This window comes from Phascolarctos cinereus, unplaced genomic scaffold (genome assembly GCF_003287225.1).
Source record: "Phascolarctos cinereus isolate Bilbo 61053 unplaced genomic scaffold, phaCin_HiC Scaffold_1;HRSCAF=81, whole genome shotgun sequence".
In the NCBI taxonomy this organism is placed as follows: Eukaryota; Metazoa; Chordata; class Mammalia; order Diprotodontia; family Phascolarctidae; genus Phascolarctos; species Phascolarctos cinereus.
Genome location: NW_027555514.1, coordinates 179,844,049 through 179,850,073, shown reverse-complemented (window position 1 = coordinate 179,850,073; position 6,025 = coordinate 179,844,049). Strand labels below are relative to the sequence as shown.

The window sequence follows — 6,025 nt, the reverse complement described above, 5'->3', positions numbered from 1 at the left end:
CTCCTCCCAGGTTGATACATTTATGCTAGAAGTGAATTTGGCAGGTCATGTTGTTCAACAGGCAGCTATAGTCTCTACCACAATTAGCCACAAGCTCAGCTGAGTGTTTCCTTGATTTTTTTAACTGAAGTTTTACAGGACTTCCCCACCCCACAACTGCAGCATTACTATGTTCTTTCAGAAGAGGCAGAAGCCCTTGGCCTAGGATTTATAGAAGCATCTTAAATTTTATTTCCCAGAGTCCCACATTTTATTTGACAGATTCTTACTAGTGAGTGTCCCAATGCTAACTAATGGTGATATTTTCTAGATTCCTATTGGATATTATTCAAGATTGGAGCCTAGGAACAAAGATAGTAGATCAGTTTATACCCTGAGGACAAGTTCTATGGGCAATCAAGCTGTTCCTCACATCATCATACTCCCACATCATCACCATCTCTGTAACTTTCTTCTTTTTCCACTTAATAATATTTTTTTCCCAATTGCATGTAAAGATAGTTTTCAACATTCATTTTATAAGATTCTAAGTTCCAAATATTTCTCCTTCCCTCCAATCTCACCAAAGCAGCAAACAATCCAATATAGGTTATAAATGTACAATCATATTAATCACATTTCCACGTGAATCATGTTCTGAAAAAAAGAATCAAGACAAAAGGGAAGATGAATGAGAAATAAAAAAAAAATGAAAAGAAAGTGAAAATAGTATACTTCTGTCTGCATTCAGACTCCATAGCTCTTTTCTGGATGTTGATAGCATTTTGCATCTTTAGATTTTTGGAATTGTCTTCAATCATTGTATTGCTAGGAAAAGCTAAGTCTATCATAGTTGATCATTACACAATATTGTTGTTACTATGTACAATGTTCTCCTGGTTCTGCTCACTTCACTCGGCATCAGTTCATGTAAATCTTTCCAAGTTTTTCTAAAATCTGCCTGTTCATCATTTCTTATAGCACAATAGTATTCCATTACATTCATATACCACAGCTTGTTAAGCCGTTATCTAATTGATGGGCATCCCCTCAATTTCAAGTTCTTTGTTACCACAAAAAGAGCTGCTATAAATATCTTTGTACATGTGGGTTGTTTTCTCTTTTCTGTTCTGTCTTTGGGATACAGATGAAGTAGTGGCATTTCTAGATCAAAGGGTAGGCACAGTTTTATAGCTCTTTTGGCATAGTTCCAAATTGCTCTCCAGAATGGTTGAAGTACTTAACTCCACCAACAATACATTGGTGTTCCAGTTTTCCCACATCTTCTCCAAAATTGATCATTTTCCTTTTTGGTCATATTAGCAAATCTGATAGGTGTGAGGTGGTACCTCAGAGATATTTAATTTACATTTCTCTAATTAATAGTGATTTAAAGGGTTTTTTTGTGACTATAGATAGCTTTAATTTCTTTATCTGAAAACTTCCTGCTCATATCCTTCAACCAGTTACCAATTGGGGAATGACTTGGCATTCTTATAAATTTGACTCAATTCTCTATATATTTAAGAAATGAGATCTTTTTCAGAGACACTGGCAGTGAAAAATTGTTTCCCAGCTTTCTGCTTTCCTTCTAATCCTTCTAATGGTTGCATTGGTTTTGTTTGTGCAAAAACTTTTTAATATAATCAAAATTATCCACTTGGCATTTCATAATGTTCTCTATCTCCTGTTTTGTCATAAATTCTTCCCTTCTCCACAGAACTGACAAGTTAACTATTCCTTGCTCTCCTATTTTGTGTATGGTATATCCTTTTTTGTCTGTTTTGACTTTATCTTGGTATAGGGTGTGAGATGCTGGTCTACGCCTAGTTTCTGCCATACTATTTTCCAGTTTTCCCAGAAGTTTTTGTCACATAGTGAGTTCTTATCTCAGAAGCTGGAGTCCTTGGGCCAAACAATAGATTACTGTACTTATTTACTACTGTATCTTATTCCAAGCCCTCTGGTCTCTTAACGCACAAGCTGCTAAATCTTATGTTATCTTGATTGTGTTTCCACAATACTTGAATTGTTTCTTTCTGGCTGTTTCAATATTTTCTCCTTGACCTGGGAACTCTGGAATTTGGCTGCAATATTCCTAGGAGTTTTCCTTTTGGGATCTCTTTCAAGAGGTGATCAGTGGGTTCTTCTTATTTCTATTTTACCCACTGGTTCTAGAGTATCAGAGCAGTTTTCCTTGATGATTTCCTGAAAGAGGATGTCTAGGTTCTTTTTTTTGATCATGGCTTTAAGATAGTACAATACTTTTTAAATTATCTCTCCTGCATCTATTTTCCAGGTTTCCAATAAAATATTTCACATTGTCTTCAATTTTTTTTTCATTCTTTTGGTTTTATAATTTCCCTTCCCTCCCCTCCCCTGCCCTTCCCTTCCTTTCCCTTCATGCCTATTAAATGGCAAATAAAATTGCAGTTACAAATAAATTATATATATTCCAAAGGCACAATCTGGGTATGTTTTTAAAAGGTAAAGATGACAACCAGTGCTTAGGAAAAGCCAGCTATTAACAGCCTGCTGAGTTTATTTACATATGTCCTTCTGAACTGTATTCAGGCACCTAAAAATTATTTTGTTTACATATACGTGTGTGTGTGCCTGTGTCTGTGTGTTATGTATGTATGTATATCACACACATATATGTGTGTGTGTGTGTATATATATATATATATATATATATATATGTATGTATATTTCTATAATATGTCTATAATGAATAATGTAATTTTTCAAACCAACCAACAAACAAACATGGGACGATTCTAAAGCCCTCTTTTAGGTCATTCAGGCTCTAATAATTTCAAGAGCTTTTTTGCATGTAAAATACCTTTTAATTAAGTTATAGAAATGGAACCTATCTCCTAGTTTCCAAAAACAGTTATTATTTTTTCTGTATACTAGAGGTGTTTATGATCTTTTCTTTTTCTATTATGCCTTTTTTCATATTATTACATTGAAAGCTGTATGTCCTTTCTGAAAATATCTGCTATTTAGAACTTACTTTATTTTTGTGTTTTACCATTTTCTCAGTTGTTTATGTTCTGATGAGACAATGTTGATTTGCACCCTCAGTGATATATTTTCTCTGGCTTATGTCTGTGAGAATAATACTTTTCATTGAAGAGAAATACATACAGTACATTAAAATATATAGAGATGTTATATGAAATGCTTTGATAGTATTTTATTTTTAGCTTTTTATTACACATTTTTATCATTTTAAAATTTATTGTTAAGAGATGTTACATTTTGCTAGGATGCAGTGAGTGACAGCTAAAATTTAATTCAAATAGACGCAGCCATGTGGCACAGTGAATAGAGCCTTGGGCATGCAATCAGGAAGATGAGTTCAAATCTAGCCTCAGATATTACTTGGCTCTGTGACTCAGGACAAGTCACTTAACATCTGCCCATATCAGTTTTCTCAACTGTAAAACAGGGATAATAATATCACTAACAGGTGTTATAGGCATCAAATGAAATAATATTTATAAGGCACTTTGTAGAGTGTTTGTCACATAATAGTTATTTAACAAATGCTTGTTCCCTCTCTCCCCTTAACCATGAAAGGTATAAGTTAACCTATCTTTGTGCACTAGTTTGGAAGTCAGAATCCTCATGCTTCAGCTTAAATTTGTCAGATCATTGCCAAAGTTGACTATGGCCATTGAACCTAACTTTTCTGTGTCTTTTTAAGTTATTTTAAACATATCTCAAATCTATTCCCATGTTCCCTTCTATTTCCATATCGTAGTTCAAGCCCTTATGATCTCACATATTGATCCCTTGCAAAATAATTTGCTAACGAATTTTTTACTCCAATAAGTCTCCCCTCTGCTCCAGTATACTCTATTCATCACTGTCAGATTAATCTTGCTAAAACACCAGTTTCTCCATGTCTTTGACAATTTTAGACATTGCCAATTATTTCCTGTTTTCTGTGTTCAGGGAGATATCAAGTCTGTTCTGGATAGTCAGAAAAAAAAAGGTCAGTATTTTTGTTATCTGGATGTATTTATTGTTGTTGTTTGTCCTTTGTTCTCTTCTTAAAAAATAATTAATATGTTTATTTTTCGTTTGCAACATTTGCTTTCACAATATTTAGAGTTCTAAATTCTTGCCCCCACTCCCCACTCCCTAAGATGGCATGCAATCTGATATAGGCTATACATGTACAATCATCTTAAACATGTTTCCACATTGCTCATTTTATGAAACAAGAATCAGGACTAAAGAGAAAAGCTATGAGAAAAACAAAAACAAAACAACAAAAGAAAGAGAAGATAGTATGATTCAATCTGCATTCAGACTCCACAGTTCTTTCTCTGAAGTTTGATAGCATTTTCCATCATGAATCTTTTGGAACTGTCCTAGATCATTGCATTGGTCAGAAAAGCTAAGTCTAACAAAGTTAGTCAGTACGCAATGTTAGTGTTACTCTGTACAGTGTTCTCCAAGTTCTGTTTACTTCACTCAATATCAGTTCATGCAAGTCTTTCCAGGTTTTTCTGAGAGCATCTTGTCCATCATTTTTTATACTAAAATAGTATTCCATCCTAATCACATGCCACAACTTGTTTAACCATTGTCTCAATTTCTAATTCTTTGCCCTTAGAAATCACTTGCCATAAATGTTTTTGTATATATAGGTACTTTTCCTTTTTTTTTTTTTAGTATCTTCTGGGATATAGACCTAGTAGTGGTATTGAGATCAAATGGTATACAAGGTTCTATAGCCCTTTTGGGCATAGTTCCAAATTCCTCTACAGAATAGTTGAATCAATTCACAACTTTACTAATATTGCATTAATGTCTCATTTTTACCACATCCCCTCCAACATTTGCCATTTACCTTTTCTTTCCTGTTAGCCAATAGAATAGGTATGAGGTAGTATCTCAGAATTATGCAATCAATATTGCATTTGAGTATTTTTTCCATATGGGTAGAGATGGCTTTGATTACTTCGTACGCCTGGCCCAATGGGCAATATAAGGCTGAGAAGTTGGAGAGAAGGAAACTAATTACACTCCAGACAAGGTTCCTTTAGGTAAAAACAAGATGTGAATTCCGCTGCCACATAGTGGAGATCCCTGAATCAGCAGAAATTAGGCTGACCATGTTGGGTCTGGTCCCTTCATGATCTGAGATGAAAAGGTGATCATCCAGTCAGTGAGGTGTAAGAATGAAGGCAGGAAAGAAAAACAGCAACCACTGCTGGGCTTCAAATCAAAAGTACCAGGTGGTGCTGTTGTTCACATCATAAAAAAAAAAAATGGAAGTGTCATGGCACAGGTGAAGGATGCCCAATCAGGAATATACTAATCTAGTTTACACAGACATGCAGGAAACCTGTTATCAATCACATTGTGAACATACTTTACCCTTGGGTTCTCATCTTTAAAGCTAATCAATTAGCAGCATGTGAGTATCTTAAGTCACCACTATCCTGGGATTGTGAGCTAATTTAGGGAGGTGGGAGCCAGTGCAGTGATATAAGAGACAATTCCCCCAACAGCTATAACAGATAAGAAACAAAGCTGCCAGGAAGACCAAGGCACAAATCATGCATAGCTTCTGATCCAGGAGGAAGCTCAGAAGATAGAAGCCCATGAGTGACTGAACCAGAGAGCTGGATTGAGCAGGACAGGCAGTAACTACTGAAGGCAGTACATGGTCTCTGTTGGGCAGGGGAGGAGAGGCACAAGGCTCACAACAACAAGTGAACTCTATCTGCTTTTTTGATTTTGTTTCCACTCAATTACAATGGCTTCTCCAATGTTTCAAGTAACACTGAGTTGTCCCATATTCTGAAGATATAACTTCAGATGTCACCATGGCCACACCACCTATGCCGCTGCTGCCACCACTGAAAGCCACAATGCCTTCCCCTCCCCTTCCCTCCCTCTCCTCTCCTGTTCAGCATTATGGGCCAGTGACCCTGCTGCTGAGCCTGAGCCTGGCAGCAGTGTTCACCTGAGTTCTGTGTTTCTTGAACCCCAGAGGCCCCCCTGCATCTCCCCATTAAGG

The 6,025-nt window shown here is 36.0% G+C and overlaps 1 pseudogene; it reads right to left on the bottom strand.

The window, feature by feature from the left end:
- Window positions 1-5,428: 5,428 nt before the first annotated feature.
- Window positions 5,429-5,670, bottom strand: LOC110213783 (apoptosis inducing factor BLCAP pseudogene; annotated as a pseudogene).
- Between the last annotated feature and the right edge of the window lie 355 nt (window positions 5,671-6,025).